General features: G+C 45.2%; 1 protein-coding gene across 2 annotated transcripts in view; it reads right to left on the bottom strand.

Moving 5' to 3' along the window:
- The window catches only part of LOC110070877 (uncharacterized), a 65,308-nt gene that overhangs the window by 26,341 nt on the left and 14,320 nt on the right, over positions 1-24,647 (bottom strand). For both annotated transcript variants that reach the window (XM_078387858.1, XM_078387857.1), the window contains exon 3: positions 8,870-8,992. The gene's annotated coding sequence lies outside the window, so the exon portion shown is untranslated. The remainder of the gene's footprint in view (positions 1-8,869; positions 8,993-24,647) is intronic.

The following is a 24,647-nucleotide window of genomic DNA, read 5'->3' as shown; positions in this document are numbered from 1 at the left end:
GATTAATCTGGGCTCTAGAAATCTTTGGTAGCGAACATATAAGGCCAATTAACATTCCTCAGCTAGTCTGAACAAGAAACAATGCTTCTAGATAGAAATCAATCATTACTGTTTTATTAATAAAGGTTGTTAAAGTAAAGAAACCAAATGTTTAGTTGGTACATTTTCAATACAAGGCACAGATAATTCCTCCCCCACTCCAGCTAGAAAAATAAAGAAATGAAACTATGCTAACTAATATAAAGGGTAACATAGTCCATCTCACGTGTCCTGGGTTCACAAGCTGTTGTAGATGCAATCCAGGTGTTTCCCCTCAGTCCATGGCAGAGGAAACTATTTGTAATCCATGATGGAACACACACTACTTTCTCTCCCCCATCGCTTCTTCTTCCCAGAGTTCCCAAGGGCCAGAAACTTCTGGACAGGTCACGCCCCATATTCCCACGAGAGCTACAGAAATGCTTTGGCTACCAGGAATGTTTCTCCTTAGCAACTAGATAAGAGATAGCCACGGTGGCTCATCTCAGAAACTACACAGAAATCCTAATTTAAAATGGATTCTATTGAGACAGGCTTACCCATAAAAACACATCTCATCACAGCTGCTTCTGAGAGGAGGCATGGCCACAACCCATTCTTCCTCTTTCTCATAGCGATAGGGAGCTAACGTCAAAGCCTTTCTTGGGCTAGTCCTAATGGCATTAAGTAACCACTGTCCTATCTGAACTGTCAATAATCTGTATACTGTCAACCATCTGTGAACTTGCTAAAGTAATAAAACAGAGTCCTCCTTGGGGTGTAGCACTTCAAGTCGGGAAAAATAATGAGGATGCCAGACACTGAGATAAGTGGTTCAAATATATTTTATCTAAATCTCTTAGGGAAGGGTAAATGGAAGTCCCAAAGAAATAAACATAACACTAAAAGTATATTACATGCCAAAGTAATTGAACAGAGTAAGCAACGGCAGTTAAGGTAATGCCGACAGGTAAACACCTCTGCCTCGCTCCGTAGCTTCGCACCATCAAGATACAGGGCGTGAAAGAGGGTAAAACAGGCTAGATTTTATAAGCCTAATTAATCAAAGGAAACACATGAGGTTCTTTCAGTGTTAACCCTTAAAGAGGCATGTTACAGATTGATATTACAAGGAGCACAGCTGGCAGACATCCTTGTGTGCGTAGCTCACTTCTTTAACTTCTCTAAAACTATTTGCTATCCTAATTACTTGTGATGGCATAATCAGCTTTCTCATTTCATGAAACGACAGACTATTCTTGAGATTATGAGTGTATGAATCAGCGTTGAGTGCCCCATGTCTAGATACACAGCTGAGTAATCCTCCAAAGATGGCAATGGGCTGCCCGGACCACAGATGCCACCTGGGTTTCCATGGTGAGATCCGGGTCCAGGCAGATGCCCAAGCTGCGAACCTCACTATTCGTGGGAAGAGTCACTCCCCCGAAGGAGAGGGAGTTTCCCAACCTACTGATGCCACAGCCGTTCATTCACAAGATTTCTGTATTGTCTGGATTCAACTTCAGTCCATTTGCCCTCTTCCACCCCAGGACATTCTCCAAGCAGCGTTCAAAGGTTCAAGGGTCAGAATAGCATCCACATCATAAACATAAAGAATGGCAGGTTACCATGCAAATGATAATAATAACAGGATTTCAGCAGGTAAATGAGCATCTCAGCCAGATGGAAGATTTGATGAAAGAGAAGTCATCAGATGTTAAACAACAGTTAAATGAAACTGTACTAACTTCAGAACTGCTTTTATTGAGTGTGATGCCAGGTAACATAGATGGGATAAAGAATTACCCAGTGAGCTATTTAGCTACAACAGTCAGAAAATGTGATGTTAAAAATTGGATTACTGTCCTGGACTCATCCTTCTCTTGCAAAAACTGGAAAACAGAGCCACGGAAACAGGAGAAGCATACTGAGAAAATATGGGAAGTGACAGAAATGGATACTTTTTCAGGTGTGCTGAATGTATGTCCAAGACAGAAGGAAATTGAAAGAGGGGATGTGTTTCACAAATGGTCTCGATCTCCTGATAGTGTTGGAGTAACTTAGATTCAAACTAAAACATAAATGTAAGTTGATAGCTAGAGGGTATTAAATAGTTAAAAAACAATGTAGAAAGTTGTTTTTATTGCACAGTGGTTAAACCGCTGTACTGCAGCTAAAACTGTTTTCACAACCTGGGGTTCAAATCCCAGGTAGCCGGCTCAAGGTTGACTCAGCCTTCTATCCTTCCAATGTTGGTAAAATGAGTATTCAGCTTGCTGGGGCGGGCAATGTGTAGCCTGCATAATTAACTTGTAAACCACCCAGAGAGTGCTTGAAGCGCTATGGGGCGGTATATAAGCAGCACACTTTGCTTTTGGTTTAGATTGGATACTTGTATACTGAATATGAATAGATTGGATGATTGTATATTCTGTGTTCTCCTATCCTTAAAATCTTTTTCCCAACCCTTCCACTTCCTTTTAACTTTTGTATTCCCTACCCTATTCCTAGTAGTTTAAAATAATAAAAAAATTTAAAAAATAAAATATGTTTTTTAAAAAAGAATAGCATCCACATCAGTTGGAAAAAAGGAGCGGTAAAGGTCATCAGTGTGCTGATTGCACTGGGGCCCACAACTCCGGTTGACCTCACCCACCACCCCTCAGATAGATTTTAAATAGCTTTGGCAAAATGATCGACCCCGAGGAACCCCGCAATTGGGGATCCAGAGGGTGAAAGTCACCTCACCAAGCTGCACTCTCTGGAGACGGTTCTCCATGAAGGAACAGAGTCACACCAAAGCGAGGCCACTGATCCCCAACTCGGAGAGCCGCCCCAGCAGGACACCGTGGTCAACGGTATCAAAGGCTGCTGAGCTATTGAGGAGGACTAACAAGGAAATACTGCCCGTCGGCCTCCCTCACGAGGTCCTCTGCAGGGCGACCAATGCTGTTGGTGCATGCCACGGCCTAAAGCCTGACTGGAACAGATCAAGGGCAACAGTTTCCTCCAGGAGGGCCTCTCGATCACTTTACTCAAGAAGGCTGCTTTGATGAGCTAAGCCTGCCAAAGGTTGAAAGAGGAGGTGGTGGCAAGACAGCGCACAAGGACTCTGTCCACCTCATTGGACATCACAGGAAGAAAGCACGTTAACCTCACCAGACAAGACGATGCACTAACCATCTTAGCTCAATCTACTGTCTGTAAAAGGGGATCAAGAGCTTCTGATTGAATGGCTTCTGACTGAACCTCTTTCTCATTCTTACACATATATGGTTTCTCCCCCAAATGAGTTTTTAATGTAAACCAAGGCTATTGCATTGACTGAAGCTCCTTCCACAATCCATAAATTCATACGGTTTCTCTCCAGTGTGTTTGTTGATGGGAACTAAGGACAGTGCTCCGGCTGAATCACTGCACATTCAATGTGTATGGTTTCTCCCCTGTGTGAGTTCTTTGATGTTTAGTATATGATCCACTGTCACTGAAGCTCTTTCCACATTACAAATATTTATACGGTTTCTCCCCTATGTGAGTTCTTAAATGATTAGTATATGATCCATATACACTGAAGCTTTTTTCACATTCCATACATTTATGGAGTTTCTGCCCTGTGTGAGATAGTTGATGGCAACTCAGGCTACTACTCTGACTGAAGCTCATTCCACAATCAAAACATTTATATGGTTACTCCCCAGTGTGAGTTCTTTGATGGGAATTCAGGGTACTGCTATTAATGAAGGACTTCCCACATTCCATACATTTATATGGTTTCTCCCCAGTGTGACTTCTTTGATGTAACCTCAGTTTACTGCTCTCAATAAAGCTCTTTCCACAAACAAAACATTTACAGTGGTGCCTTGCTTTACGATTGCCTCGCTTAATGAGGAAATCACTTGACAATTAGGTTTTTGCGATCGCAAAAGCAATCGCAAAATGATGGTTTAAAATGGGAAAATCTGCCTCACGATGATCAGTTCCCTGCCTTGGGAACCGATTTTTGCTTTACGACAATCAGCAAACAGCTGATCATCAGGTTTCAAAATGGCCACGGGGTGAAGAAAATGGCCCCTGGCTGTGTTTTGGGACGGATTCCTCACTTTACAGGCACCGAAAATGGCCGCCTTATCAAGGATCTTCACTGGACGGTGAGTTTTCAGCCCATTGGAACACATTGAAGCATTTTCAATGCGTTTCAATGGGCTTTTTTATTTCGCTTGATGAGGATTTCGTATAGCTATTTTGCTGGAATGCATTATCCTCGTTAAGCGAGGCACCACTGTATAGTTTCTCCCCTGTGTGAGTTCTTTGATGTCTAGTATATGATCCCCTGTCACTGAAGCTTTTTTCACATTCCATACATTTAAATGGTTTCTCTCCAGTGTGAGTTCGTTGATGGGAACTAAGGTGACAGCTCTGACTGAAGCTCTTTCCACATTCCATGCATTTAAATGGTTTCTCCCCTGTGTGAGTTCTTTGATGTCTATTCAGGTTACTGCTGTGACTGAACCTCTTTCCACATTCCATGCATTTATAAGGATGCTCCCCTGTGTGAGTTCGTTGATGGGAACTAAGGTGACTGTTGTGACAGAAGCTCTTTCCACATTCTATGCATTTGTAACGTTTCTCCCCTGTGTGAGTTCTTTGATGTTTAGTATATGATCCCCTGTCACTGAAGCTTTTTTCACATTCCATACATTTAAATGGTTTCTCCCCAGTGTGCGTTCGTTGATGGGAGCTAAGGTGACAGCTTAGAGTGAAACTCTTTCCACATTCCATGCATTTAAATGGTTTCTCCTCTGTGTGAGTTCGTTGATGGGATCTCAGGTTACTGCTGTGATTGAAGCTCTTTCCACATTCCATACATTTATAAGGTTTCTCCCCTGTGTGAGTTCGATGATGGCAATTCAGGCTACTGCTCTGACTGAAGCTCTTTCCACATTCCATACATTTATAAGGTTTCTCCTCTGTGTGAGTTCTTTGATGTCTACTCAGTGCACTGCTGTGACTGAAGCTCTTTCCACATTCCATGCATTTATAGGGTTTCTCATCTGTGTTATTTCGTTGATGGGAACTCAGGTGACTGCTGACTTGGAAGCTCTTTCTACATTCCATGTTTTTATAATCTTCCTACCGTGTGAGTTTTTTGTCATCTACTGAAGCTACTGGTAAGGCTGAAGCTCCATCCACATTCTGTGCATTTATATTCCTTTTTTTCATGTGAGTTCTTTCATGTAACTTCAGGTGAGTTTCTCCTCTCTTTTCAGTGGTAGAAGTAGATCCATATAATTCTGATTCTCCTGTTTCTTACCTGATGGAGAGAAAAAAGAGAAGATACCATGAGGAGTGCAGAACAGAAGGAAATCTCCCTGGGGATCCAGTCAAGGGTTTGGCTGTTTCTACGACTGTCATGAGAAAGGAGGAACACCACAGCTACATCAAGGCCAGCAGAAGGAGAGGCTCAAGTTCCTTATGGCTTCACTTCTTTGGTTGTGAAAGTCCTAACATTTCTCCCCCCCCCTTTCTGAATAAAATACAAGGGGTAGAAAAGCCTTCAAAATTGCTTTGCTTTTCTAAAGGAGGCAGACACTACTACGGAAATGAAAATTTTCTTTTTTCAAGAACTCAGTAAGATAATTATGAGATTTGTATGGCAAGGTAAAATATTAAAGCAATGCAAGATGCCAAACAGAGGGCAGATTTTGGTCTTCCAGACTGGGGATTTGTACTATAGATCCTGTGTATAAGACTGGATAAAAGAATGGATAATAAATGATAGATTACTCAGCTTAGAAGGGCATGATCTGCAGAGTGGATGGCATGCTTTTCTGTGGTATAAAAAAGACAAACAACAAAAATATTTCATTCACATATAATAAGAAGAGCTTTGTTAGGAACCTGGACAAAAACTATTCAACAAATTTACCAAAAATACCAGCATGGTATCACCTATAGAGGCCTTTACTCAACCCAATCGAATGACCAAAGTCAAGCTCCTAAGATATCAAAATTTATTGAAAAATTACTGTGAGCTAAGGTCTAAAGAGTTGGAAACACAGAATATATAGACTGGTGGTCCAGAGCACAGCTCAAATCCAGATATAGTAAAGATAAGATAGTGGGTTTCTATCTAGAACAAATGACATTTGATAAAGCTTTACTAGGCTCAAAAGATAAAATAATTAAGAGAATGTATAACCACTTGTTAGAAATTAAAATGCAAGATGAGATGGTTAAAGAATGTATGATTAAGTGGGCACAGAACATAGGACACAATATTGACATTGATCAATATCACAAGTATGGCAAAAGAATATAAAATCGGTTAACTTTGAAGAGAACATACAGTGGTGCCTCGCTTAACGAGCGCACCATACAACAACGAAATCGCATAGCGGTCCCTTTTTGGGGATCGCTAATGCGATCGCTCAGTGAGTTTTAGATAGGGTGAAACTAGCTTTGCGAAGATCGGTAAGCGTTTCGCTTACCGATCTTCGCAAAACGAAGCCCCAACGATCAGCTGTCCGACGGCCAAAATGGCCACCGGAAGCCCCGAAATGGCCGCGCGCAGAGTTTTCGCGCCCTCCCCTCGAGGAGGGCGCAAAAATGGCTGCCAGCCATAGGAAACATCGCTGAACGGTGAGTAAAGGTGCCTATTGGAATGCATTAAACAATGTTTAATGCGTTCCAGTGGCTTTCCCTGTCCCGTTCAGCGATGTTTCGCTATAGCGAAGGCACTGTATATATGCGAGGCACCACTGTATATAAGATGTTCTATAGATGGCATATGACTCCTGAAAAATTGTCGAAGATGTATACAGATGTATCAAATGTCTGTTGGAAATGTGAAACACATGTGGGAAGCTACTATCATATGTGGCGGACTTGTAGAGTAGCGAAACAATATGGGATAGGAGTACACACTGTGTTACAAGAAATATTGCTTGTAAGTTTCCATTAAGCCCAGAACTATTTTATCGAGTATGATACCAGATAATATAAAGCAAAGAAATGTCTAGTTATATATATATAGTTACTACAGCTAAAATTCTTTACGCTATAAATTGGAAAAGTCAGGTGGTACCGAAACAAGAAGATCTTACGGAAATAATAAAGGAAACAGCAGAAATGGACAGTCTATCAGAAGCAATGGACAGTCCATTACAAAAGGCAACAAAAAGATGGGACTTTTTCCAAAAATAGTTAGTCATCTGATAGTGCTCGAATAACATAGATCTAAATGTGAACTAAAATATGGAAGGCAGAAAATAGAACAGCTGAGTTTGAATCTTGATATTGCAATATGAATACAATGGATTTTAGTATATTTTTGTTTCACCTCTCCCCCTAACCCAAACCCTCTTCCCATCCCCTTTACCCCAACCCAAGTTATCATCATCATCATCATCATCATCATCATCATCATCATCATCATCATCATCATCATCATCATCAACAACAACAACAACAACAAAACTACATTATCTCAATTTTAGGCTATGCTTGGAAGGGAAAAATACTAAAAGTAAAGATAAGAAAATGATAAATTGTTGTTGTTTTGTATGAACTAAACTAAGGAAAGCATCAGACTACCTGCAGTGTTTTGGCCAAAATTTGGGGCATTTGAGGCTAATTCACCCCTTGTCCCACCCCAGGAAGAGATCAACTGGTAGCAATGTGCTAAAGATCGTATTGGGATGCCTTTGTCAGCTCTGTGTTTGGTGAAACAAGAAGCAAGGGCCACGGGGCAAACACCATGATCTCCCCAGAAGGAAGACATGTACTTTTGTCAATTAGAACGGGAATGTTCAAAACCTGAATTTAGGAGGGGTGTCAATGGACCCACGGAGACGGGGGCAGCCAGCCAGTCAATTAGCCAGAATAAGGTTAAAAGGGGGGTGGGTGATGGGCCCGACCTCCCTTCACCATCGCCAGATCTTCTCCTCCACACCTCTCTGTCTCACTTTCACACCTTTTCCAATCCTCTGGGGATCCATAGCTCACTTCTTGGAAATGACATTGTACAACGAAGTGTGTGTGTGTGTGTGAGGGAGAGAGAGAGAGAGAGTGAGTGAGAGGGAGGGAGGGAGGGAGGGGGAGAGAGAGAGAGAGAGAGAGAGAGAGAGAGAGAGAGAGAGAGAGAGAGAGAGAGAGAGAGAGAGAGAGAGAGAGAGAAGATCAGGAAAATTTGGTTTATCAGACTTTTATAAGCCACGAGTTAGGTGGCCAGAATAGCCACTGATCCATTTTGGAGGAATCCTAAAGGGGTTTCGGCGACAACTGGACACAGTGAAAGAGGGCAGATGGCAGTACAGGAAAAATTAACAAAGAAGCTTCAGGCAGCCAAAGGAATAATATCCCCATCTCTCCCACCTCATTAATGTATTTAGTGAGGAGGGAGAACCTTTCATAGCTATTTATCAGTAGCAAAGCTAATCTCAGCCTGTGAGGCTCTTACATTTGCGGACGTCGTGAGCCAGATTGAAATGTGAACATTTTAAGGGCGTGTCGCGAAGGTCTCATATCCCACGTCTGCAATGGGACAGAATGTGGGGTGGGAGTCGGGAGCAAGTAATAAGAAAGACTATTTTATTGAATATGTTCTATATTCAATCGATTTTTGAAAAAGAAAGTTAAATCCAAAACATGCTCTGGATCCCAACTCTTCAGTCGTGTGCAGCAACAGAACAAAATGCTTTCTTAAATGTACGGTCATGTTCTTGACTGTGGCACAGGAGCTTTGGGCTCCCGACACACATGCTCAGAGCGCTTCTGTTGACTGAGGCATCCTCGGTGGGGCAGCCAACCATCATCCTTCACAATCTAGGCCCAAAGGGAACAGGATCCTTACCTGGAGATAATTTGATCCCAGAAATCTCCAGCAGGAGGTCCTCGCACAGAAATCTCTAGTCTTGATCCAGCAGATCCCACCCTCTGAGTTGGGGGCAATACGGAGTCGCCTCCTCAAAGGACACTGGAAGTGGAAAGGAGAAAACACAGTCTTAGTGCGTGGAAAAGAGCCCACAACTTCCAAATGCATTTTAAAAAAAGGTTCAGAAATAACAGGAATACTCTGAAGTTCAGCTTCAGTCATCTGAGTTGCATGTCCAGTTCTCTGGCAAACAGGATGGCTGCCACAATAACGTCTCACGGATTTTGAAATAGTGGAAGCTGGAAGGAGAAAAGGTGACCCAGGTTTATCCCCCACCCCTTTCCTGATGTGCAGGGAGACCTTCTTGCAATCCATCCCCCAAAACACTCCCAGCTGGGACGGGGGAACCGGCCGGCTCCGAGAGCCCTTGCCTGGATTGAACAGGTACGTCATGGGTATGAAGGAATGAATTTATTTATTTCAAAAATTCATTGACGGTTTGTCTTAGGGTTAGTATTCTCAGGGGTTTCTGAGAAAAATGGTCCTACCCCCCCCAAGACCAACATTTGCCCCACAAAGAGGGCATATGGAAGCAAAACGGTGGAAGAGACCCAGTCACCGCCCCCCCCAGGAAGGAAGGAAAGCCAAAAAGGAAAACTGCCCCCCCCAAGAAAAACGTCCCCCGACAAGAGGAGGAATAATAAAAAAGGGGGTTTGAAACCAGAGTCCTTCTTCCTTCCTTCCCTCCAAGGGGAGCAAGCTTTTCTGGAAATCCCCTCTGACCCACACAAAGACACAGTCACACACCCCTACCGACCACAAACACTTCCTTCCAAGTCCTTTGGCGGGAAACGGGGAGGAAGACCATAGAGATGGGGGGGAGAGAGAGGCTGGCAGACGCCTCGCTTCTGCTTCCGGTCCCCCTGGGAGAGGCCAGTCCTCTCTACCTCCGTCCTACCTCTATGGTCCCCCATCCCCCCCCTCGCTTAACGGTTTCCTGAAGGGAGACGAAGGAGGACGAAGGGGGAGGGGTAATAATTATTAAGAATAATTAAGAGCATCCACCCTTTGGTCTTCTTGGGGAAAGGGGAGCCATCAGGAAGAACTAAGTTAAAATATTAAAAGACAAATTAATATATGATTTAAATTAAAAGGTGAAAAAATGGAAACTATTGAAACTCTCTGCTAAAATGGGGTTCAGGGAATCATAACTGTCTAAAGCTTGCCTGAAAAGATGGAGGTCTTTAGCCTTTTTTTGGGAGGGTGACAGGGAAGGGGACATTCATGATCTCCCCAGGGAGAGGGAGTCAAAATAAAATTAAAATTCCAAAATAAAGGGGAAAAGAGATGAAACGGGTCATGAAATGAGAGCCAGGGCATGAGCTGAAGGCCCTTGGAAGCCACGGAAGACTTGCTCGTTGTTCGGGGCCACCAAGTTGTCAAGGCCTCGTGTCAACCCAAAAAGGCCGGATGCCGGGGAGGAAGAGGGTTCCCATCAGGAGACTGGGATCTGGGGAGGTCTCATGAGCTCCCCAGGGGGCATCTGGTGGGGCCAAAGGGGAGACACATAGTAAGCGGGACTAAGAGGGGCACTGGGCCTGATCCACCACAGGATCTTGCTAAAGCATTGGCACGCCATGCGGCAGTAAGGTCACATCGCCCTTGATTCAGAGCCAAAGCAATCACATCATCCTTGCCTTAATCTAGAGCCAAAGCATGAGACAAAACATATGAGCACATCGCTTCACTGATATTGTGACAAACCCAGACCTACTGGGATCTGCCACACGTTAACTAAGCTGCCACCAACCATTCCCTGTAAGAAGTCACACAGACCAGGGATGGATTTTTAACAAATAAAAGAATAAGGTTTATTTAAATACAACACACAGGGAAAATAAAATGATCAGGTGAATAAGATAAAGTAACGTGGCTTATTCTCATTCATACATGCATACAGTTTGGTTCACACAGAACCCTTAACTTGAAGCACAGACCCTGAACCTATCAGTTCTGGCTAACCAACAGACACCTGAACCTATCAGGTTGGTACTCTGACACACAGTAGTACCCTGTCTGACACACAGACTCCCACACCAGCTTCTTCTTCCCAGCTGCTGCTTCTTCACATCCCAGCGTCTCCTAGCATCACCACACAGGCTTCACCTATATATACAGTACAGCCCCTCCTCCTGATGTCCCGCCTTCCACTCCCCATAGGATGGAACTTTCCCTCCAAACCCATGACAGACAGGTAACATCAGTGCTGTATGTAACACCTCCCCTCTTTATAAGTTGTTTTGTAGGGGGAAAGCTAAGGTGCTTTTCACCAAAAAACAACCTGGATAAAACACACAAAACCAGTTATACATACAATATCATACTTACTTATACTTACATTCTAAGTTAACCATAGCAATTAGGCATTTAAACATTTACCATATACATTACATCAATTTACCTTTATTCATACAAACCAAGTTCAAAAAACAGGTACATTTAACTTTTTGTCATCAATATATATACATAGTCCATGTTTCTTTCGCCGTCTTCATTCTTCAGGTCTTCTTGACAAGGCGTCAGCAACACAGTTCACTGACCCTCTGACCACCTTCACTTCAAAGTCATAGTCTTGTAAGTTTAAAGCCCACCTCATAAGTTTGCTATTGTGGGTTTTCATTGTCTTTAACCATTGCAGTGGTGAATGGTCAGTACACAGAACAAAATGTCTTCCCCAGATGTAAGGCTTGGCCTTCTGGATCGCGTAGACTATGGCCAAACACTCCTTCTCCACGGTTGCCAAATGTCTCTCACCTTTTTGAAGTTTCCTACTCAGGTAGGACACTGGATGCTGGTCACCATTCTCATCCTCCTGGCACAGAACTGCTCCTACCCCACTGTTAGACGCATCGGTGTAGATGATGAACTCCCGGTCGAAGTCTGGAGCACGCAGCACTGGATAGTTGATGAGCGCCTGCTTCAACCTCTGGAACGCCTCCTCACAGTCGCTGGTCCACGGGATGCGGTCATCAGTCTTCTTCCTCGTCAGATCGGTCAGCGGAGCCGCAATCTCGCTAAACCTCGGGATGAACTTTCTGTAGTAGCCCACCAACCCAAGAAATGATTTGACTTTTTTCTTGGTGTTGGGTCTGGGCCAATCACGAACAGCTTCTATTTTGGCCTCCAGGGGTTTTATCACTCCTCCCCCTACCATGTGACCCAAGTATTTTATTTCTGGGCTACCCAGCTGACACTTGCTGGCCTTTACTGTTAGCCCTGCTGCACTTAACCTCTGCAGCACTAATTCCAGGTGTATCAGGTGATCTTCCCAGGTATTACTGAAGATCCCTATGTCGTCAATGTAGGCCACTGTAAAGTCACTGAGCCCTGCCAAGGTCTGGTCCATCAGCCTTTGGAATGTGGCTGGTGCATTTCTTAGACCAAAGCTCAGGACTCGAAACTCATAGAGACCAAAAGGGCTGCAAAAGGCAGTCTTTTCTTGATCCCTGGGATCAATTCTTAATTGCCAATATCCCTTTACCAGGTCCAATGATGAGATGAACCGACAACCCCCTATGGTTTCAATCAGGTTGTCTAGCCTGGGCATTGGGTAGGCATCAGGAGTGGTTACACGGTTTAATTTCCTGTAATCGACACAAAACCTAATGCTCCCATCAGGCTTGTCCACAAGGACTATCGGAGAGGACCAAGGACTAGAAGAGGGGACGATTATGTTCTCCCTAAGCATCTCGTCCAGCTCCTTCCGCACCTTGTCCCTATAGGGTCCCGTTACTCGGTATGGGGATACTGCCTGCGGGGGTGCATCCCCTGTGTGGATCCGATGCATCACTCCCTTCACTATCCCCGGCTTGTTGGAAAACACCTGTTGATATTTACTAAGCAGCATTTTTAGTTCTTGCTGCTGGTCTTGGGTGAGTGCAGGACTGATCTTTACCTCCTCTGGGTTGTATTTTACTTCCCCTCTACCCTCCCAGAAGGGTAATTCAGCTTCCTCACTCTCAGCTGCTTTTATCGCAAATAAAACCCTCTGTTCCCCTCTGTAGTAGGGTTTTAGGGCATTCACATGAACCACCCTCCTTGCTTGGTTCTCCTCCTGCTCTATAAGGTAGTTCAGGTCTGACATCTTGGAAATGACCCTATATGGTCCTGCCCATTTGAGCTGCAGTTTATTCTCTCTGCAGGGCCTAAGCCAAAGCACTTCCTCCCCTGGGTCAAAGTGCCTCTCTCTAGCTTTGTGGTCATACCATGTTTTCTGTCTGACCTTCTGAGCTTGCAGGTTTTCTGCTGCCAGCTCTAGATTTCTCTTTAGGTCATTCATCAAGGTGTCTATGTATGTCACAACGTCTTGTGGGTCATCCTGGGTGATCTGCTCCCAATTTTGTTTGATCAAATCAAGGGGCCCTTTCACCCTTCTCCCAAATAAAAGTTCAAATGGACTGAACCCGGTACTGGCTTGTGGCACTGATCGATAAGCAAACAAAAGGGATTGCAGCTTCTGGTCCCAATTGTTTGGATTCTCTGCCAAGTAAGCCCTAATCATGCACATCAGAGTCCCATTGAACTTCTCAGTTAACCCATTACTTTCAGGATGATAGGCAGTAGTTTCCTTGTGCTTAATTCCACAGATTTGCCATAAGCGTTTCATGAGCTTCGATGTGAACGATGCGCCCAAATCTGTGATTATTTCTGAGGCAAATCCCATCCTGGACATATACCCCACCAAGGCATCTGCCACTGTGTTAGTTTCAATGTTAGTCAAGGGTATGGCTTCAGGGTACCTCGTGGCATGGTCCACAATGGTGAGAATGAACCTGTTCCCCCTCTTTGTGGCCTTGGGCAAAGGTCCCACAATATCCACCCCTATGCATTTGAACGGAGTGTCAATCACAGGCAAAGGGCACAACTTTGCTTTGGTCCTGTCGCGGCTATTCCCCTGCCTTTGACACACATCACATTGTTTACAGAACTCCCTGATCTGCTTCCCTATGTCAGGCCAGTAAAAATTCTGTGTGATTCTCTGCTGTGTTTTGTTCACCCCTAAGTGTGCAGCAAACATGTCAGAGTGCCCCCTTTGTAAGATCATGGGGCGATACTTTTCAGGTACCACCAGCTGACTTCTGATCCCATCTCCCCCTTTTGAGATATTCCTCAGGGTCTCTCTATATAAAATCCCCTTTTTCTCCAGAAATCTCACTGGGGTTTCAGGTGTTAGCTGGGCGTCAGTCACCTGTTCAAAACACTTTTGGAGAGTGGCGTCTGCCTTTTGCTCTTGTCCAAATCTGCTGTCTGTGGTTAAGGTTTCCACCACAGCTTCTGAACTCCCCTCTGCTTCCGTCTCTGGCTCCTCATTACCCCCCTGAACTGTCCCCGTGGTGGCTTGTGAGCGTGTAATCACTAGCACCCGTTTCACATGTTCAGCCAGGTCATTTCCCACGAGCACGGCTGCTGGCAGAGTCGATGAAATCGCTAGCCGCCAAACTCCCCTCCAGCCTTGAAAGTTCACAGGTACCTCCGCTACTGGCAGAGAGATCACCTGCCCCTCAATCCCTGCCACCTTCATGCTCTCATTTAGGATTACATATTCCCTAGGAATAATATCTGGGTGGCACAGGGTCACCTGAGAACAAGTGTCCAGCAGCCCCCGATACTGATGGCCAAGTATTCCTACGTCCACCCCTGCTGTCTCAAACAACTGAGAATCTGTTCTCACCAGCAGGCAGCGCCTGACCTCTACAAGAGGACCATTTTCCTCAGCCTGATCAGCAGAGGTAGCTGTTCCAGATTGAGTAGCCATGGCAACAGGCTCCCTCAGTGCCAATGAGCCTTGCTCTTTCTGGACACAGAACACAGCTTTTGGCTTGGTTCCACTCGAATCCTGAGCCACAATTCCTTTTAGCTGCTTTAATTTCTCACACTCTGAGATTAGATGGCCCTTTCCCTGACAGAAATAACATTTTCTGGTGTATTTTGATTCTCTCTCATCTTGTTTTGGTTTTCCCTCCAAAATCTGAGGTCTTGGTTTCGTGTCTGAGGGCTTCCCTTCACCATGGGCCCCTCCCCCTTGCTGGCTTTTCCCTGGTCCCTGAGAGTACTTGCTGTAGGTTTCTTTAGGTTTCCCCATCACTTTCCCCTCACCCAAGGGCTTTCTTATTTGGGAAATAAAATCTGCAATCTCGGCGGCTTCTGCCACAGATTTCGGTTTCCTTTCCCTCACCTGGACTTTCAGTTCCCCATGCAGGACTGAATAGAACTGTTCCAGCGCTATCAAGTCTTTAAGCTGCTGGTAGGTCTCTGTCCCCTCCTGAGATAGCCATTTCTCAAGCAGCCTCACCAATTGGGCCCCCACTTGGGTAAAAGTCTGCTCTGGTTTCTTTGTGAGGGACCTGAATCTTTGCCTCAGCTGTTCCGCATTTATCCCATGTCTTGCAAACACCAGTTTTTTAAACTCTGCAAAATCTTTCATCAGTTCCTCAGGCATCTCGGCATAGACCTCAGCCAGGCTACCACTGATTAAAGATCGCATGATGGTCATCTTCTCAGTTTCCCTCACTGAGAAGTCCACAAACGCTCTTTCCACTAGGGAAAAGAACACCTCAGGACAATCTCCCTTGTGGTACACAGGGAATTTCTTCAGGTCAGCTTTAGACAATTGGCCTCCCTCAGAATCCCTATTGTTATTATTGTTCTGATTCATCAGTTCCAATTTTCTCAACTCAAACGCCATTTTCTCTCTCTCCAATCTTTCTTCTCTTTCCATTCTCTCTCTCTCTAATCTTTCTTCTTTTTCCAATTGCCTTTGTTTCTCTTCCCTTTCTATTTCCCTCATCCTCAGTTCATGCTGTTGGGCTATGAGCAATTTTCTGAGTTCTGGGTTCTGTTCTCCCGTGCTGTCACCTTGCACTGAGCCAAATTCATCCTCAGAACCTTGGTCAACCTGGGGGTCTTTCACTTCACCCATTTCTGCCATTTGGCTTCGAGTCAAGGGCATAATCCCCCCTCAGAACAAGCTGCTTTAAAAAGTCAAGCCTCAAAATAAAACAACCACTTTTTTTTTCTTTTTTCTTTTGCCTCAGAACCAGCTTTCCCTATAGATTGCTGCTGTCCTTCAGCACTACTTGCAACAGTTGCGAGCTAGAGTCTACCCCCCTCTGCTGGGCCTCTCAGCAGACAAGCTAGCTCACTTCTACTTTACAATTTTGCCTCAGCTTTTTTCCCGCCCAAACCAGGCTGCCTCAGAGCACCCTAATCTAGTCTCCCCAGTTGGCACGTTCTTCCACTAGCGCACCTCCCCGTGAGGTACACCTAGAAGATTACCTACGCGCCTCAGATTGTCCCTGACTAGACCCCCTTGCTCTGGGCACATTTGCCAAGGCTTTGCTGGACCACTGGACAACTGGACCAGTCGTATCCCACACGCTGGACACCAATCAATGTGACAAACCCAGACCTACTGGGATCTGCCACACGTTAACTAAGCTGCCACCAACCATTCCCTGTAAGAAGTCACACAGACCAGGGATGGATTTTTAACAAATAAAAGAATAAGGTTTATTTAAATACAACACACAGGGAAAATAAAATGATCAGGTGAATAAGATAAAGTAACGTGGCTTATTCTCATTCATACATGCATACAGTTTGGTTCACACAGAACCCTTAACTTGAAGCACAGACCCTGAACCTATCAGTTCTGGCTAACCAACAGACACCTGAACCTATCAGGTTGGTACTCTGACACACAGTAGTACCCTGTCTGACACACAGACTCCCACACCAGCTTCTTCTCCCCAGCTGCTGCTTCTTCACATCCCAGCGTCTCCTAGCATCACCACACAGGCTTCACCTATATATACAGTACAGCCCCTCCTCCTGATGTCCCGCCTTCCACTCCCCATAGGATGGAACTTTCCCTCCAAACCCATGACAGACAGGTAACATCAGTGCTGTATGTAACAGATATCACTCTGGCTTGTTAGCACAGGATGTAATCAATCACGCATAAAGTTACTAGCATTGTTTATTCTGTATTATAAATAAACCCCTCACAGGAGTGTCAGAAGCTTCTTCTTTCCTTATCCTTGGCTCTGCGTCTTTCTTCATCCTGAAAAGGATCCCCACAGGTTCTGATGACCCTGTGAAGCAGCGCTCTCCAAATCGCCCGGTCCTCAAAAGTCCTGCTGAGCTCATGCATCAACTCCAGGCTGGGGCTTCTTTGAGGGAGTCCGTCCATCTCGTATTGGGTCCTCCTCTTCTCCTGCTGCCTTTCCTCCTTTCCCAGCCTTAGAGTCTTTCCCTGCCTTCTCACAATGAGCCCCAAAGGAGTTTTGTGGCCTGGGGTTCGAAAGAGCATCGACTTGATTTGTGCCACAACAAAGCCATCCACAAAAGGGGGGGAACCAGATGCCATTATGTGAATATTCGGTCCCCTGGGCCCTGGACCCACACCCACTTGTAATTCTGCCCGGAGGCCCAGAACTGTGGCTGATGGTGCAATGTGTACATCTATGTTCAGTTGTGAAGGATGTCCCTGTTGTGGAGAGTGTGCGACAGCCAAGGCACTCTCCTCCCTGTCCATAGGCTGCACAGGCCTCCTCCCTTCTAGGGCGACTGACCGATGCACGATCACACACACACACACACACACACACACACACAGAGAAAGGCGAAAGGCTAAATGGAATAAGGCTGGTTCTGTGTGCACAACGGGAATGAAGTCATCAGCAAATGGCTGACAATGAAAGGCTTCGTTTTGTGATTTTCAGGGCACACGTTGCTTGGTCGTACTGCTTGTCTGCACCCCGAAATGGCCCAAGGAAGGCTTGAATCCATGGCAGATTGCCCCCAATGATGGCATCTCTCCTGCTGGAGCCATGCAACAGGATTTTGACCGATAGCTGGTGCCCCCTCTCAGTCCACAACAAGGAGTAAGAAAACCAGAGGTGTGTAAATGGTCCCCCCACCTTCATGTTTAACATAACAATATAAACTTAAATTACACTAAGAAGATTTTAAAATGAGCCAAACAAAACAAAACAGGCAGACAGGTCAATACAGTGTTGCCTCGCTTAACGGGTGCCCCGTTTAACGAATCCGCATACCGATGAACTTTTTGCGCTCGGTTTTGCGACCGCATTGTGATGTTTTACATAGGAAAAAATCGCTTTGTGATGATCAGTACCCTGTTTTGCTTACCGATCATCGCATAGTGATGATTTTCCAACAGCTGATTGTCGGATCAAAATGGCCACCGGTTAAAAAAATGGCCGCCCCGTGTTTTGCAAGGATTTCTCACTTACCAGGTGCCCAAAATGGCCGCTGTATGGACGACTGTCGCTTAAAGGTTTGAAGCCCATAGGAACGCATTGAAGGGGTTTCAGTGCATTCCTGTGGGCTTTTTAAAATTGCATAGTGACAAAATCGCTTTGCAGCTATTTTTGCTGCACGGATTATCGTCGCTATGCGGGGCACCACTGTACAATAAAGAATAGTACATATGGGTATTCTATGTGTTCACAATAAAGGACCTTATCCAAGACAAAAATGGGAAGGACCTAACAGAAGCAGAAGACGTCAAGAAGAGGTGGCAAGAATACACAGAGGAATTATATCAGAAAGATGTGGATATCCCGGACAACCCAGACAATGTAGTTGCTGACCTTGAGCCAGACATCCTGGAGAGCGAAGTCAAGTGGGCCTTAGAAAGCCTGGCTAACAACAAGGCCAGTGGAGGTGATGGCATTCCAGTTGAACTATTTAAAATCTTGAAAGATGATGCTGTTAAGGTGCTACATTCAATATGCCAGCAAGTTTGGAAAACTCAACAATGGCCAGAGGATTGGAAAAGATCAGTCTACATCCCAATCCCAAAGAAAGGCAGTGCCAAAGAATGCTCCAACTACCGTACAATTGCACTCATTTCGCACGCTAGCAAGGTTATGCTCAAAATCCTACAAGGTAGGCTTCAGCAGTATGTGGACCGAGAACTCCCAGAAGTACAAGCTGGATTCCGAAGAGGCAGGGGAACTCGAGACCAAATTGCTAACTTGCGCTGGATTATGGAGAAAGCCAGAGAGTTCCAGAAAAATATCTACTTCTGCTTCATTGACTATGCGAAAGCCTTTGACTGTGTGGACCACAGCAAACTATGGCAAGTTCTTAAAGAAATGGGAGTGCCTGACCACTTTATCTGTCTCCTGAGAAACCTATATGTGGGACAGGAAGCAACAGTTAGAACTGGTCATGGAACAACTGAGTGGTTCAAAATTGGGAAAGGAGTACGGCAAGGCTGTATATTGTCCCCCAGCTTATTTAACTTATATGCAGAATACATCATGCGGAAGGCTGGACTGGAAGAAACCCAAGCCGGAATTAAGATTGCCGGAAGAAATATCAACAACCTCCGATATGCAGATGATACCACTCTGATGGCAGAAAGTGAGGAGGAATTGAAGAACCTTGTAATGAGAGTGAAAGAGGAGAGTGCAAAAAACGGTCTGAAACTCAACATCAAAAAAACTAAGATCATGGCCACTGGTCCCATCACCTCCTGGGAAATAGAAGGGGAAGATATGGAGGCAGTGTCAAATTTTATCTTCCTGGGCTCCATGATCACTGCAGATGGAGACAGCAGCCCTGAAATTAAAAGGCGCCTTTTTCTTGGGAGGAAAGCGATGACAAATCTGGACAGCATCTTGAAAAGCAGAGACATCACCTTGCCAACAAAAATCCGAATAGTCAAAGCTATGGTTTTTCCTGTCGTGATGTATGGAAGTGAGAGCTGGACCATAAAGAAAGCAGACCGCCGAAGAATTGATGCCTTTGAATTGTGGTGCTGGAGGAGGCTCTTGAGAATCCCCTGGACTGCAAGGAGAACAAACCTATCAGTTCTAAAGGAAATCAACCCTGAGTGCTCACTGGAAGGACAGATCCTGAAGCTGAGGCTCCAGTACTTTGGCCATCTAATGAGAAGAAAAGACTCCCTGGAAAAGACCCTGATGTTGGGAAAGTGTGATGGCAAGAGGAGAAGGGGACGACCGAGGATGAGATGGCTGGACAGTGTCTGCGAAGCAACCAACATGAACCTGACACAACTCCGGGAGGCAGTAGAAGACAGGAGGGCCTGGCGTGCTCTGGTCCATGGGGTCACGAAGAGTCGGACACGACTAAACGACTAAACACACACACACACATGCATTTACAAAGAGCCAACGAAGGGCTTCCATAGATCGAGGAAGCTATCCTCAGGGAGGGGCTTTCTGTCTGATCTTCATTCAAAAGATGCAAATTGTCAGATTCTTCCATTCGCAAAAGGGTGGGAAGATCTGCCTCTCTGGGACCTTGAGCTCAGCTCCTTCTTTCCATCCTCAGAGGACTGGGGGGGTCCCTCTCCAGACTCCAGGAAGGGCAGGGGGATCCCCAAAAAAGCCCTGCACCTTCCAGGTGGGGTGGAGTCTCTGTTCCTCCATAATATCTCCTCCCGGTGGGGAGAGTCACCTCCCTCCCTCCCACTTGCTATATCTTCAGTTTTGCCCCCCACTTCGTTTCTCTTTCCAAGGGGAGGGAAAACACAGTCTGGATCGGTTCTTTTCCCTCCAATTGGAGAGGTGCGAATGCTTTTCCTAATTCTTCTGTCCCCCCTTTCCCTGAGACTCCCACCCTCCCTCCTCCTTCCCAGCTTAGGGGAGAATCCAAGGTGGGGAGAAAGAGATAGAAAAACCATGGAGGAGCCGAACCAGGAAGGATTGGGGGCAAAAGGCAGCTGGGGAGGTGGAAGAGGAAGGAGATGGTGGGGATTTTTGGGTAGGGGAAAAAAGGTTGTGCCTTTTCCTGCCTCCCTTCTTGGGTCTCCATCCAGACCCAGGGAAAGAGATCTATTCCCCTCCTCCTTCTAGATGCTCTCTTGGGGGAGAGAAGGAATTCCCAAGGACCCCCCCCCCGTCATCTCAATGGCAGGGGTAGGATCCCATTAAGAGTTCCTGACCTCCATGAGAGGTTGGGGGGGTGAGTAGAGAGGCTGGGTGGAGGGAGGATTCAGGAGACCTGGGTTCAAATTCCCTACCAGCTGGGGGGGGAGAAACCCAGCCCATCCTCCCTCCCTTGGAGAAAAGAAAAAGGCTCAGGCTGGAGGAAGGAAAGGGAGGATGATTCCTGGGGAAGAGGGGGAAGGAGGAAGAGAGCTAATGGGTGGAGTGGGGTGAGTGGGGGGCAAGGCATTTCCTTATTTGTCCTGTTCTCTCTCCCCCTCTCCAATTCCTGATCCCATGGCTTTCATGCCTCCACCCCATCATGTCTTGGACAGAGGAAGAATTCTGGAGTGCTCCAAAGCTGGCAGGTCGGAGGTGGAGGGCAGGCGGTCTGGGAGGCTTTTCCTTCCTGATCCTGGATGAAAATCCAGGCTTCTGGCTGAGTGCGGCCAGGCCTTCCTTTCTCCTCTGCCTTGAGGAGTCAATGGGGTGTGTGTGTTGGATAGAGAGTTTTTTTTTGTACTGAAGTTCGTGTGAATTCCAGTAAAATGCACAGCAAGAAGTGCCAGCCGGTTTGGGCAGAATTAGCTAGAAGTTCCCCTTTTAATACCCGCCCCTCACCAAATACTAGCACTTAAAAATAACACTCAGGAGGCCTTTTTGTATAAAAGAAAGAAATCTATATTCTACTCAGGTAGATAAGCATTCAGAAGGTTTCAGGCAGATACAGAGAGAGAAAAGTAGCAAAAGAATGTTCTTCTCCTTGGCCCATGTGGCTGGAAAGGTCTCCAGGCTCAAAGAGCCAGGGTGGAGGTATTACATCTTGAAAAGTGTGTGCAGGAATGGTGGGCAACAATGGAGGTCAATCACCTCATGGCCTGAGGGGCCGGAAACAGGGGTGGAGCTACCCTAGCCCCGCAACAACAAACTTCCACTAATTGGTCAGCATGCAAACAAACAAGCAAACAAGTTAGTTTGTGTTGCAGGCCCTTCCCCTTTGAAATTTACATCTAGATTGCTTGACCATCCAACAGGGTGGAGGGGCAGGAGGGGGGATCCTGGAAAACCATGAAAAAGGGACATCTTCTCAGATTATGATGATGATGAAGAGGCTCAATGAAGTCCACTCAGTCCTCCACTCAGCAAATGCTAGATGAAGTAAAATGGACTGGCGATACAACTCAGGGCCTCACTAGACAAAACACACTGATTCCCTATTTATCCGAACGCACTTGACTTAATCTCGGTTTGGTGCATTCGCTTGCTTTTCTCTGTAATGAGTGAGCTTGAATGGATTTGTTTGCCTGCCAGATGTCTCCGGTAAGTCACCCTGAAAGATGAGCGTGCCCTGAGGGATGGGGTTCTAATATCCTTCCATGGTATATTCAGATCTGAGCTTCTGCACATCCGTTTCCTTGCACACTCTGATGCATCACATACACTCAGAGACGAAACTTGTGTCATTAAGATTAGTGGTGGGAGGGGGAAAGGAAGCCTTTTTCCCTCTAGAAAACCTTTTCAGGTGAGCAAGTGCAGTGGGCGGAGTGTTAGACTTGGATCTAGGTATAGAGTTTCTGACTTTCCCGGTAGAGGTAATCAAGCCCCAAGAAGAGAACAGACCAAGATGGAAAAGACCAAGTACAAATGTGAGAAAGGACCGAAGGATGGGCCCTTTGGGACCAACCTGTAGGGATGAAGTGATAATTGATGAACAATTATCAGGATCTAGGGGAGGTCGAGAAGGTGGTGGTGCCGTAACAGGAACACTAACCTTGGCATCTTATCCTTAAAGAAATGGGTCTGGCTGATCACCTTATCTATCTCTTGAGAAATCCATATGTGGGACAGGAAGCAACAGTTAGAACTGGATATGGAACAACTGATTGATTAATCATTTTATTGTATTGAATTTTAATTATTGTAAGCCGCCCAGAGACCTCTGGGTAGAGTGGGCGGCATATAAATTAAATAAATAAATTAAGTAAATAAAATAATTGGGAAAGGAGTATGAAAAGTCTGTATATTGTCCCCCTGTTTATTTAATTTAGATGCAGAATATATCATGATAAAGGCTGGAGTGGAGGAATCCCAAGCCGGAATTAAGATTGCTGGAAGAAATATCAACAACCTCACATAAGCAGATGATACCACTCTGATGGGAGAAAGTGAGGAGGAATTAAGGAACCTTGTAATGAGGGTGAAAGAGGAGAGCGCAAAAAATGGTCTGAAGCTCAATATCAGAAAAACTAAGATCATGGCCACTGGTCCCATCACCTCCTGGCAAATAGAAAGGGAAGATATGGAGGCAGAGACAATTTTTACTTTCTTGGGCTCCATGATCATTGCAGATGGAGACAGCAGCCACAAAATTAAAAGACATCTGCTTTTTGGGAGGAAAGCGATGACAAATCTCGATAGCATCTTAAAAAGCAGAGACATCACCTTGCCAACAAAAGTCCGAATAGTCAGATTAGACTAATAGGGATAGTTGTGTGTTGTTGTATACAATGTAGTCCTTTAATTGTAACAGGTTCTTGGTTTTTCAAGATGCGTATGCACAGTTGAGCAATAGATGAGGGTAGGGTGCAGTATGAAGTTGCGATGTGACAGATAGAATGTAAGCCTTCCGCCTTTGGCCCATTGCCCAGAAGGACAGAAAGGGACAATTGTGTCAGGTATATAAGACGTGTTTACTTGAAAAACATTAGAGACTAAACTCTGTTGGGTCGAGCTCTCTCCATGCTTGCAAACATGAAATAAACACTTGCTGTGTTCTTTCAAGTTGTGTGCTTCATAACATCTTGTGCAGAGAAGCCTCCCCCCCCCAAAAAAAATGCACTGAAGTTTCTGCCAGAAACTCATGAGGAGACCCTCTCAGTAAGATGATCCCCCAGGACCCTAGAGGTGTGGAAAGAAGAGGCAGGGCTTGTACTTTTTCCACTTTTGGTTCCCATTTACATACATACATTTTATACATTTTATTATTACGGCATCGAGCCATACAAAATTGAATACATAACTTCATAGATAGGCATGTACTACAAAGCCATACAAGAGGTAAAAATAAAGGATAAAAAAAGGGTAAAAAGCTAAAAGGATAAAAGGTAAAACTGCTAAAAGATAAAAGGTAAACCGTTGAGGAGAGTGGCATATATAGTCATACAAAAGGTAAAATGTCTAAAAACAGCTAAGAATGTCTAAAGCAGCAAATATAGCGATGTATGGCCAAGGTCTAAGGGTTGAGCTATCTAGTCTGTTTGCTGCAGCATGCCGCCCAAAATTTCGCTTCCAGTTCTGTGATAGTCCGATCTTGGTCGGTTAGCAATTGATTACAGTGGTCTGAATCCAATTGGCTTGGCATATCTTTTAAAAGTGGTGTAATATATTTTTCTCAGATCTTATTATGTCTGTCACACCTAAGCATCATGTGCTCGATAGATTCTATCTCTCCGGAGCCACAGGGACAGAATCTCTGTTCCCTCGGGGTTTTCTTAAATCTGCCTTCCAGCACTGCAGAGGGGAAAGCCTCGCATCTAGCCAGAGTAAAGGCTTTCCTAAATTTATACGTTTCCAGCTGTGATAGGTAGGCCATAGGGAGCGGACGATATTTATGCGTGTCTATTGCTCTAAAATTAGGGCATCTACTGAGATCTTCCTGTCTCTCCATATCCATTAATCTTTGTTTAAGGGCTGATTTTGCTTTATCCCATTGCATACTTAATATTGTTTGCGGAGAGAATCCCATTACTTGCAGTTTATTTAAGACCGCTTTT

Source organism: Pogona vitticeps, chromosome 2 (assembly GCF_051106095.1).
Source record: "Pogona vitticeps strain Pit_001003342236 chromosome 2, PviZW2.1, whole genome shotgun sequence".
Lineage (NCBI taxonomy): Eukaryota > Metazoa > Chordata > Lepidosauria > Squamata > Agamidae > Pogona > Pogona vitticeps.
This window is presented reverse-complemented; position numbering and strand designations above follow the sequence as displayed.